Source organism: Plectrocnemia conspersa, unplaced genomic scaffold (genome assembly GCF_051122295.1).
Source record: "Plectrocnemia conspersa isolate PC_06_02 unplaced genomic scaffold, ASM5112229v1 ptg000005l, whole genome shotgun sequence".
NCBI classification, from domain to species: Eukaryota; Metazoa; Arthropoda; class Insecta; order Trichoptera; family Polycentropodidae; genus Plectrocnemia; species Plectrocnemia conspersa.
The window spans coordinates 9,201,080-9,214,590 of record NW_028277169.1 but is presented as its reverse complement, the minus strand read 5'-3'; the positions used below and the strand labels follow the sequence as shown (position 1 = coordinate 9,214,590).

Genomic DNA, 13,511 nt, shown 5'->3' with positions numbered 1-13,511 from the left:
TATAATATAAGGTCTCGATTTTTTTTATGTACAAATAATGGCAAAATTATTAATTATTTGACAATTTCGATTTTATTAAAATATTTAAATACAGCTTTTAAAAATAATGAACATATATATTAAAAGCAACCATAGATCATTTTTAAGCTTCAGCTTATAAATAGGAATTTTTAGAACAGGAAAAGGTAAATTGTAATGGCAAAAGTTCTACATTATTATTTTTTCATCCCATAATTAAAATTTGTAGTCCTAAGCTGTGATTTTAATTAATGTAATATATACTATATTTATTTTCATTTACATTTTTATTATTTTTTTCCATTAAAACCACATGTCATACAAAAATAAAAATGAACTGTGCTAAAAAAATACATTAATTAGTCAGCTGTTATTTATTACATTAATTTTTAGTTATTAGCTGTTGAATTTTTATATAATTTTATGTTTGTAATTTTGTAAGAAGAAAATAATATTTGTATAAACAAACATAATTTGAGATCATAAATAATCACTATACGCCACTGCATAGCGTGAAAACTCGACCCTTTTTAATACCAGTCTTATTCCATTTATCAGAATTTATGCTATTCATCCTTGCGTTTTCCTGACGCTATAAAATAACTACCATAAATTATAATAATTTTAAAAGGAATTTTATTATGAAATATCACTATATTGTATTATATAAATTTTCTTATATTCTCCAATTCCATTAATTATTACAAACTACTACTTCTAGGCCTTTCACCCTTAACATGAGTATGACATTCTAAGGGAAGCAATGGTATGTACAACTTTTTCTAGGACAGGAAACAAACCGCCCGACCCCTAGGGCGAAAAAAGGCCCTTTCTGCGACACAGACCGCATTATATATTTTACATTTTATGCGTTTCGTATGATATACTGATATGATATTGGCTCGTTTTATGGCTTCGCCGCCATCAACATTGTGCCGTTATCCAAATTCTAGCATCGGACTCATGTAGATTTTTCTAAACAAGACTTTATGCACGCGTGCAAGTTTGATATATGGACTTTTCTTCCAGTGGCCAGACGCGTCAAGCCCATCCCGGTCGTAAATTTTTTTTTTTTTAAGAAAAATAACTCATAGATAGTATGTAAACAAATGTTTCATAATCTAAACTTACGGCTACCGAGAATTTTCTTTTGATTCCACCCAGGCTTGTTTTTATTTTCACTTTTAATTAGATCAGATAGAATACGGTCGTAATATTTTTATTGTGTTTACGACGCTAGAGATTATTATCGCCAAGTGTAATTTCATGTATCGGTAATGAAATATAATATTTATTATACATTTCTGTATTTGGAGGCAAATAATTGAGCCACATCGAGCGTATCAATTCCTTGATAACAATTTTAACAACGGCGGGTATTGGAATGAAAATCAAAAATAACGAGGAAAATATAATAAGAAAGAAGAAGAATATGTAAAACTCCCATTTTCTAGATTAGCTTGATTTAATTTCAGACTCTTTGTGGACAAAAAAATATAATACCTATATAGGCACATTGTAATCAAATTACTTTTTACAAAATTCACTTAAGATACAATGTCGTAAATAAATAAAGTGCTTTTTGGTTTTTCTCTAAGAAGTTTGAAGTCATTACCTTCATCTTTTAATAACCAATTTGCCATGTGAGAACAAATTTCATCTCAGAATTATTGTATTAGGTAATCCCGGAATTAATGTCGTTTTTTTAATAGGCAACTTTGGCTTAGTATTTTTGGGTCCGATGAGCAGTGAAGACGTGCGCTGTAATTTTTTTCTTCTCTGTGATCCTTTGCCTTTCTTTTAAACAAAAAAAATCTTTTCTACCCCATTTACAAACAATGGCAGAGACGTGTTCTTCGGAAACACATTTAAGAAGCTGTATGCTGTTTTCGTTTCATTAAAAAAAAACTGCGACAGAAGCAACAGAATGCATTTATGACATTTACGATGATATACTGGACAAAAGAAAGTGCCAAAGTTGGTTCAAAAAATTTCCAACGGGCAATCTCGATTTGAAGGACGAGCTTCGAAGTGGACGGCCCAGTCTAGTGGATAGTCCAGCTCTAAAGGCGGAAATCGAAGCAAATCCGATTATGACCATTGATGAATTATCGAAGAAAGTCGGCACATCACGGTTGCACCCATCGTTATCTTGAGAAACTGCGAAAAGTTAAAAAATAAGGTATCTCGGTTCCTCGCGCGCTCACCGACGCAACAAAGCTCAACGCCTCAACACATGCAAAATACTGCAAGAAAAGCAACATTTTACCCCGTTTCTCCATGACCTTATCACCAGAGACGAAAAATGGGTTCTTTATCATGATATAAAAAAATAGAAACAATGGTTAAATCGAAGTCAAACCCCAATTCCAACACCAAAACCAGGACTACATCCTCGAAAAGCATTATTGTGTGTGTGGTGGGATTCGAAAGGTGTAATTTATTATGATGTTTTAAAACAAGGGCAAACTGTTACTGCAGCCCTCTATTGTGAACAGATGGACAAATTAAATACGACGTTACAAAAAATTAGACCTGCTCTTGTGAATAAAAGTAATGTCATTCTTCAGCATGATAACGCCCAGCCGCATGTTGCCGATATTACCCGTAAAAAAATCCAGGACCTTAGCTGGAATCTTTTATTGCATCCACCCTATTCTCTGGACTTGGTACCGAGCAACTTTCACTTATTTCGCTTTTTAGAAACGCAATTAGGGAACAAAAAATTCGACAATTCGACAAAAACTGAAATCGGGTCTTTCGGAGTTCTTCGAATCTAAACCAAAAGCCTTTTATGAGAAAGGAATTTTAGATCTAGTAACAAGATGGCAAAGAGTCGTAGATAACACTAGAAATTACTTTGTATTAAAAAAATATTAAATAATTGAAAAAAAAAATAAGTTTGAGTTTTAATAAAAAACGACATTAATTCCGGGATTACCTAATATATACAGTGTAACATAATTTATTTCAGAAACTTGTACATCAAAACACTCGTATATCAAAGCAAATTTCCCTATAAGAAATATTAAAAACTTAGTTGATTCGTTTCAAAATCTAAATTTAAATTCATCAAGCTTTGCCTACGGTATTTTCACAAGTTAACATAAATTGTACGTAATCTTCGAAAGCATTTAGATTAATATGTGGGGTCTTATTCTTAAAAATCTGTGACCAAAATGATCATTCATCAACAAAGAAGCAAGAGACGACACAAAAACCCTCGTTACGACCAGAAAAATTACATAAATAATAAATCTTTCATGGACATCATCCTTCCGCCAGCTTTTCCACCCCTGTTTGGAGAAAACATTGTCATAACATATGTAAATATAATTAAATAACTAGATTCCACCTGCGTTTTACTTACTGTAAAGTCACAGGGTTATTAAGCCTTAAAAATGTAATCTCTTGACCAAATACAATTCACAAAAATGTTCCAGAAAAAGATATTATACATGTTATTTTTGAACTGAAGAATCGTCTATCTAATGAATTGGAACAAATTTTAAAGTGGTTTATAAAAGCTTCATATATTTTTTCCCTTTAACGTTTAGTATGTTACTCATAAAACATTAAACGAAAGCGATAGGATCAATAATTTTGCCAAGGTATGTCATCAGAAGTGATTCAAATTTATGGATTTTTATCAGTGGTCTCAGAAAAATGTTGATTATTAGAGAAATATAGCAGGTTTTGAATATCAGTTCAAACGTATACGTTACAAAGAAGTTGACGAAAAGACTTTTTGGTACGATAGAGAACATGTCATATAATATTTACGTAGTACTACATATAAATTAATTGTAATTTGAGTTAATAGTTTTAAAATAAAATTGTTTTTAAGATGTATACTTTTTCGTTTTAATGTATATTTTATTAATATTTACAATAAAAGTAAGCGTTTGACCGTCGTTTGAGAGGATCAGAGACAAGAACACGCATTGAAAGCAGACGATTACACAAATCAAGACGATAGGGAACCAGACCGAGACCGAGAACAAACAACAACAATAAACATAAGAGAGACCTCAGCGGATCATCCAGAAGATTTCAGTAGTCTACAAAATATTTAAAACTCCACACTATTTCGACTTCGCTCTAAAGAGTTTGCTGCCATTGCGACCCTCAGACCGATATTTATTAAAAAAGCGCGCTTATCACCAAAAATACAATCTTATTATACAAACAATTAATCAGAACCTACTTAACATATAAATTTATGTATCATTACTTATATTAAGTTCATTCTTCAAAAATCTGTTTTTGTACAATTTTATTTAATATAAATAACGAACTTGGCGATAACTACAGTTGTGAGTACATATAAATGAGTAATAGCTATTTCAATGACGTTTTTGTTAAACGTACAATGTGCATGCTGTTATTGTTCGTGCTATCCCTGGTTGTTTAATGAAAGAATTATTCCATCATTTGCGCATTCTTTCCCTCGCCAACTGTTGCTGGTCAAGAGCTACCCCAGCGTACATCCATTATCATCGCACCCTTATTTTCCTTTGTCCAGATAAGGCTCCTCTTATGTGTATGTGCGAATCTGCATGAAAAGCAAACAAACGCGAAAGTGTTGAAGCGCCGTCACAATGGCCGTGAATGGGTTAAAAATATAATAACACACACCGCCCGCTCACAATAGAGGAATACAAATTGTGTTGGTAAAAACAATAGACAACGACACAAAGGTACACATTACGTGACTAAGAGAATATCAAAAGGATGATTTAATACAGAATTGCCGAGCGCTAATTTTGTATTTAGAAAGCGCTGCGTTATTTATATCCGAAACGTTGTATTTATAGTGCGTTCCAAGATGTTGATCTTAAAGACACGCCATTCATATTTAATTGAACTTTATTATGTAGACAAAAAAAACAACATAAATCTATGACGCTAATGGCCTGACATGGTCGAGTTTTTACAGCTCATTGATTCATCGAAAAAAAGTTCCATTTGAATCTATTTTTGCATTTAATAATATAACTTAAGGTATGTTGTAATCAGGTCAGGATGAATTCCCGGGGCTTGTTCTCCTTGAGAAACCCGACTCTGGAAAAAATCATATATAAAAAACGTAAAAACCGACCTCAAATAATAAATATGAACAAAACTAGTGTTGTTTGAGATGTATGTACTGACGTACTTCAGGTATAAGTTCCTTCAGCTATACATACAATTAGGGATTCCAATCCCGGGCCAAAATTTTGATCCCGGGATTTCGGTATTGCAATTAGTCGATCCCGGGATCCCGGGACCAGTCCCGGGATAATTTTCATGTTATTTTATCGATAAAAATAATTTAAAATGAATAATACAATATATTTTTACATCTGTTTTTTATAACGTACAATGTATAAAGTACGTATAATTTTAGTCTTGGACTTAAAATAGAAAATAATATAATAAAAATAAAAAAGGGAAGGTCTTATATATTTATTTGAGAAGAAAAAAATGAACTTTTGACTATGTATGTACATTCTATGTACATTCATAGACACAATTAATTGAAAACATTATTTTGAATAAAACTCACGAAGTAACATCAAAGCATCAAGTGTTTTATCATTTAGCCTTAATCTGATTTTGGTTCCTAAGCAGCCTGCTGCTGAAAAAGCACGTTTAGACTCACAGCCTCAAAGATTCACAGATGACACGTGCAACTCGCGCAAGTTTGTACACGAAATATAACGATGTTGTCAATAATTGGAATCCCTACATACAATAAATAAAAGGAGCATTGCCTTCAAAAGCACCCACTTTCTAGGGAGTACTTTCACTATAAACACTATGATTCAAAGAGACAGATTGTAGTTTTATGACGCGGCTGCATTTGTGTTAAAATTTGTTCTCAAATTATTTTTGATTTTGCTGCGTTTTAAATGTTTAAAAAAAATTAGACATAATAGGAAATATTCAATGAACGTAAATCGGTAGCAGTTAATTTAGGTATTGAATCTAAAAATACAGATCGAGTACCTAAGGAAGAAGCAAAGAAAATATATAAATTTAATGTTTTTGTAGATCGTATTATCGATAATTTGACAACTAGATTTAATGTAGCAAAATAAATAAATAATAAATTCAGTTTCATGTGATTATTCCTAAAAAAAATTTAGAAAAAAGCCTCGAATCTATCCCGAAAATATTTTTTTATGTAGTGGAAATTAAGACTGATTTGTATAAATTTTAGATGATTTCTGAATCTGAATATATACAGATTTCATATTACTCACATGTGGTTGAGTCTGAGACGTGAAAGAGAAAATTAATAATTTTCCTGAACTGAAACAGACTCCTCGGCTGAAGTTTTAATTTTTTAGTGAATATTCTAAATAGTTTAAATAAATTAAATATTAAATTACAAGGAAAATATATACTATATAGTATTCAATTGTTTCTCTTCTCTAAAAATATTTGAAAACGAAAAATCACTTTCTTAATAAAGAAAATTGTGACTGAAATTTCTGTATCAGATTTGGAAAATTATGGTTTAATTATTTCAGACCATGGGGAATTTGACCGCTAATTGCAAAATTTTGAAGACATTAAGAATTATTTATTATTGCATGGTTCACTATTTTCATTCGAAGTGGAAAAACTGTACTAAAAATTCATTTAAAATTATTAGTATTACAAAGTGACAATTTTTTTTTTAAATATGTCAATTTTAGATTTCTATGCTGCTTAAAATGATTTGAAAAATACAAAAATCAAGCAACAAAAAAAATACAGTCGACCTTCCTATAGTGTAGAGATTGGGACTCCGTTATAGGAACACTAGTCACCCATACAAAATTTGAGGTTAGGTTCTTTCAACTGTATTTTGCGAATTTAACTAAATCAACAAATCTAACTTTTTCCCTATTTTTATGTTTTAAATGACCTTGTATTTAGTTTATAAACAAGAGCACGTGCCCTATGTTTTTATTGCGTTTTTGCAATGTTGTTTTTGCTATTTTACTATTTTTTATTTTTTATCTTTTATTGTGTTATTAACCCACTATGACGAATTAAGGAAACCTGTTATATCATAGTGACCAAATATGTATTGTTTTATTAATGAATGTTAAAGAAAAATTTATTAACTGCTTTTTTATTAATATAAAAAAAATACCAGAGAGTTGGGTTTTTTTTATTTATTATAAATGCATTTTCTGATATTATAAGTATGTTAAAAAAAAATCATGTAGCGCTAATTATGATGTGATTATCATGATTACATAAGAGTATATCACAAAAAAATCTTCTAAATTTAGAACCTGCTTACAACATAAAAATTTTTTTATGATGACATTAAAGTAATTTTAAAAATATTTATTAAAAAAAAATGCCTGCGGTGCTCATTATAAAGTGGGAATGCTCGATTCAATTCCTTCCTTTTTAATTACTTTTACTTCTGAACTATATTGAATTTTAAGAAAAATAATAATGTGTTGCTGATTACGCCAACCACCCCCCGATTAATTTCAGACCCGCGACGGTCTAAAAAATAATCAATTCGGTCTACCTTCTGAAACAATCACCTGTATTTTTTTAATAAAAATAATAATATATCAGCAGAAACGTGAATAGTATGGAATATTTTGAATCAGCAGAAACGTGAAAAGTATGGAATATGCAAAGAAATACGGATATGACTCACTTAATCAAAAGTCATGGAAAGTCTATAGAATATTAAGTAGAGTTGCAGTTTTAATGCTTTGTGGAAGTGGCAAGACTACAAACATAAAGCTATGAATTTTACATTTGAGTTCGTGCATATTTAAATCGTTGCTATATTTAATCCTTTGAGTAGTGAGCTTATTTAAATAAACTTAATTTGTTAGTAAGCATCTGGAAGTGAGTTAATTTTACGTATTTTTCAATATTGTTATTTATTTATATTGCATTTATAGTCAATTATAGAAAAAAAAACACTTTTTCTCAACCTCAATTGATTTGATATATTTAACTATTTTTTCTATTAGTGTGTTAACACTTTTCTAATATTAAATTTTGTTAATTTATTTTACATATATATATATAATATATTTTTTGTGAAATTTTTTTTATTAATTTAGAAGCTATTAATATTTATTTTATAAAATTAATATACCATATTTTTTGTTATGTTCATTTACATACTCTTTAAATTATTAATTTTATTTTTCATAAAAACCATTTACATCAAATTAAAGTTAAAATAATATTATAAAAATATAATGTTTTTTATTTTATGTTTATTCAGTTATATATGTAAATATATATATAGCTATATGAGGTACTATAAAACAGTAAAAGATCGACCGCCGTACATGTACGGCGATACCGCTCAAGGTGCTATTAGCAATATCTACAAATAACTTTGTTAAAATAATATAGTTTCAGTTGTAAATAACAGGAAAAAATATGAAATAATTGAGTTAGTTATTAAATCTGAAATAATCGAAAAAATCTGACCAGTCAAGGTCAGATTTTTTTTAATAATAATTAATGACAAATATACTCCTAGGCTTTTTAAAAATCAATATATACGACTTATATTTGTATTTATATTTCAAGAGATTTTGTCACTGTTTTGATGAAAGACAGAAGATTAGTGGTAGTGGAACGGGCGAGACGAAAACCATATTGTTGGTCCATTAAAACTTGCTAAAATAATAATAATTATTTTAAATAATCTATGATTCATGTTTTATATGATGTTTAAGAAATAGAATATAATTTATTATATTTTCATTAAAATAAATTAATTTTGAAACATAACTATCATTTTCAGACTAGATCCATTTTTTATGTATAATAAATAAATGATTGATTTCGTATTTGATAAATGTATTACTGTATTTATGTTTTAGTATCTACTATGTGGTTTTCCGAAGATTTTTATGTCAGGTCACTTGAGAAAAGAACGTATGTTTACCTTGCGAGTTAACTGAACTGAATTTTTCTTTATATGCGACTCTTACATATGTATATTGCAAATATAATTTATTTATTAAATAATTATGATTAATATAAAAACATTGATGCAAATAAAAACAGTATATTTATAATACAAATAGCAACATTCCTACTATAAATAAATATAGAACACACGCCTGAAATCCATTGGGACTTATTTTGATCATATATATATTATAAAAAAATATTCTCTCTGAAAAATACGATATGTTTTATGCACGGAAGAGTATTCATATTTTTCAGACCACTTCGCGGAAATCAGTTGCTGCGTATTAAATTAAAATCTTGTGTAACGTAATATTTTATCTAACTTTGTTCAACTCAACGCTTTTTCATTTAACCCTTGTAAGTTAAGCGTTCACGAAAATAAATTGCTAGACGGACAATTTCTCTGGAACGTGACTCGAACGTACAAAAATACATACGTTACTCCACAAAATATTCAATAAAAAAATTGAATTAAAAAGCAATAAATGTAAATTTATATTATAGTACGTATGCATATATAATATTCTAGTCGTGATCCATAATAGTAATCATATAATATTACCGTAAATTTGCACTTGAACGAATACATCAATGTAAAATGCAATTCAATATTAGGTTTTGCGTGTTCTAGACACTCAATTATTGAACTCAATGATTGATAATGTATGCTATAAAAAATGTATGTGGCAAATTTAAACTAGCTGTATACATCATGAATAATATTATTCGAGTTAAAAATTACAGTTAATATTAAAGACCTGTATTTATTGAGTTAGTAATTTTGTTCGGTTATGTTCAGTAATTTAATCAGACGGTCAATTGTTTTCTTTGTTAAACGCAGTAATTATAATAAATATTAATTACATTAAAAAAAAAACTATTGTAACTGCAATAAAATTATTTGGAAAGTGACTACTTAGGCTGACTTTGAAAGCAACCAGTTTAAAGATGAATCTTATAATAAAAATGTGACATATTATCCCTAAATATATGGTTAAGTAGATGCCTGAGCTAAATAGTACATATTAATAAATGGGCGTCTATATAATAAAAGTATTAATTTAGCTCATTTTTATCGAGAAGAAAATCGATGATATTTAGAAAAACTATAATAAGCATATCATACAAAAATTTCGAACATGGTAAATTCAATTTTAATTTTCACCGAAATATCCTAGTGAAATTTTTTGCAAAGCTTACACTAATTTTGGTGGAATGCAAAGGATATAATGATTGAGCGATTTTTTAAAACATAAACTTCAGTTTTAAGAGTGGTACTTGATCTGAATATCGATGATATGTATTATGTAGAATTTGTTGAAACTGTTGAAATGTTCATGATAGCATTGAAACCCATTCAAATAACTATCAAATTTTTGAACACAAAAGATTTAACATTGCTATCTGCAGAGAACAATTAAATAAATATGTAGCTTCTTTATGAAATTTTAAATTAATTAAACCAAAGAATAAAAAATAAAATTGTGCCATTAAATAAGTTTCTTCAAAACCCTAGTGTATTCAATCAACAAGAGGATACATTTTTTAATCTTGTATCTGAGAAATATTAAACAGACTCTTCGGAAGCTGCGAAAATAATTTTAAATCAATTGAGGATTGTATGGAACTAAATATATCCCATGCTGAAATGTTTCTTGAAGAGCAATTAAATGTATCAATAACAGCTTAAAATAATTTAAGCATGGAGATACCTGCGATAACAATGATAAATACCGGTCTCTAACTTAAGAATTTAAAATATTCGAAACAACTGGCAAAGGACAGATGTCTGGAATATATTATTATTAAAATTCTAAATATTATTATATTTATACTGTGTTGCCACGTTTAATTTATTTTAGTGGTATGATGTCATATTTTCTGCTTAGCTTAATAAGAGTGGATTTAATTTATAAATAAATATTGAATCGTTTTATTTTTAAAGCATATTACAATGTGAAATTAATTTTTTTTTAATATCGTCGATTTTCTTCTAGAAAAAAATTGAACTAAATTTATTATGATTCACCATTTAGCTAGAGAAAAAATCGGGAGACGAAGACGAAACTTTTTTTGTACTGCGTTGTTGGGATCTAATAATATATATGTACTATTTAGATCAAGCATCTACTTAACCGTATATTTAGGGATAATATGTCACATTTTTATTATAAGATTCATTCCTAAATTTGTTGCTTCCAAAGCCAGCCTAAGAAGTCACTTTCCAAATATTTATTTAATAATGAACTTTGAGCCATTCGTTATATAAACGAATTTTACATATATGTACTATCCAGTATGTGAAAAAACTGTTTTTGTTTTGAATATTTTCGATTATTAGCTACATTAAAATAAAAACATTTAGTTTAAATTTAAATACTATTAACTATAACTACTGCGTTAAACAACTGACTTAAATGTTAATAAAAGGAATAAATTTGATTTATCTTAGGCAAGTCTAACGGTACTTAGTACCCAGTAATTATGTACAGAGAAATGACCACGCTACCGCGGCTTACCGCCGGTCACTTTTTATGATAGGGATGGCTGGCGAAGTGAAAATAAAAGTGTGTATTACATACACGAAATTCTTTCTACTATTTGTACATTTTTATCTCCATTCAGATATATTTTAATAGATTTAAAAATAGTCCACAAATGTGCTTCACTAAACATATGTTTTAAATATTAGCAATAAGCTAGCAATAAGTATATTTAATAAAAAATGTATTTGAAAAATTTGCGTCAAATGTATTTTTTTAAAAAAATAATTTAAATTGTAAAATAATGCAATGTAATTTTTTCAGTTAGCAACTAAATTGTACTAGAATGTACTATTAAAATAAGTAATGTGTTGCCATATAGTGAATAGTGAAAATCAATAAAATCGTGTCATCGCGATTAAAACGCTAAAAACTTTTTATGACAATATTACGAGTGAGAATCGAATAAAGCACATTTAAACCAAATTTTGCCCAATAAGAGAGCGCAAAAAACAATTATCTCTTCTCAGGATGCAAAAATTCACGTCAAAAGCAATAAAATCGTGTCGGCGCCGTCGCAGTGGGAACGCTCGTTACCGAGCGTTCCCACTACGACGGCGACGACACGATTTTATTGCTTTTGACGTGAATTTTTTCATCCTGAGAAGAGATAATTATTTTAGCGCTCTCCTATTGACCAAAATTCGGTTTGAATATACTTTAATCAGCCCTCTTATATTATCCATGGCAATATCTGTAAGGTTATCTATCATTTTTTAAAACATAGGGTAATATCGAAATGCAGACAAGCTATGGAGATGCAATGTCTGTATGTAATTATTGAGAGATGAATTGGCTTAGTTTGTATTTTGCACTTGACCTAATAAAAGTTCTAAAACTATAGTTAGTTTTAAAACTTTCATTAGGTTAGGTTTGGGTTTGTACAGCAAATGGACGATTCGCAACTCTCAAATTGAGTTTCATAGACATTTTAGAGTAGTAAATTAGCGCTTATCAGTTAAATAATTTTTTTCCTATCTATTGGTGAGAATGTATTTGTACTTTACTAGTGAAAATATAACTTTACCAAAAAATACACATTCACTAACAATTATATACAATACCATCGCGGTTTATTTTTATTTATCATAATAATGATACATTACGTTAACAATAAAATTGATACGTGTTATGGTATCGCTTTCAAAGGTGCCTCTTTTTTATCTTTACTAGTGAAAATATAACTTTACCAAAAAATACTCATTTATACATCAGATGTAAATAAATAATAATAAGCATTTAAATATATATAGAAAAGTTCAAATCATATAATTTCACTGGTAAAAATATATATCTACTAGTGAAAATGTATTCCAATATGATTTTACTGAAATGACATATTTTAAAAAATAGTTTCGGGATAGATTCGATACTGTTTTTCTAGAATTTTTTTAGGAATAACCACATGAAACTGAATTTATTATTTATTTATTTTGCTGCATTAAATCTAGTTGTCAAATTACTGATAATACAATCTACAAAAAAATTAAATTTATATGATTCAGCTTAATTTTTCGTTATTTCATTGCTTCTCTCTTAGGTTTTTCATCTGAATCTTTAGATCCAATACCTAAATTTATAGTCTTTGAATATTTCCACTCGTGTCACATATTTTTTAAACGTTCAAAAAGCAATAAAGTCAACAATAATTTGCAAAAAATAGAGCCGCGTCAAAAAACTACAATCTGTCCTTTTGGATACTACCTAGAAAGTAGGCGCTTTTGAAGGCAATGTTCCGCTCCTTTTATTTATTGTATTATATGTATAAAAAGGGCTGAAAGAACTTAAGAAAAAAAATTAAAAATGCAATAAAGTACAATACAATACAATAATTTGCAAACAAATTTAAACACAAACGGAGCCGAGCAAAAAATTGTTTGCGAAAAAGCGAAAGTGTCAAAAACTCTTTCATGCTATACATTAATTTATGACAATGGCTACAAAGCAAACACTACATAGATTTAAGTACAAACTACAAAATTCAATAAGTAGTTATTACTAGTG

The 13,511-nt window shown here is 28.7% G+C and overlaps 1 protein-coding gene and 1 long non-coding RNA gene across 3 annotated transcripts in view; one reads left to right on the top strand and one right to left on the bottom strand.

The window, feature by feature from the left end:
- Positions 1 to 13,511, bottom strand: part of LOC148234810 (angiotensin-converting enzyme-like) — a 179,109-nt gene that overhangs the window by 40,940 nt on the left and 124,658 nt on the right. The window lies entirely within an intron of this gene.
- LOC148234811 (uncharacterized) lies at positions 10,931 to 12,566 on the top strand. The gene is made up of 2 exons (XR_015809613.1): positions 10,931 to 12,027; positions 12,118 to 12,566. It is a non-coding gene; the product is annotated as an uncharacterized LOC148234811 (long non-coding RNA).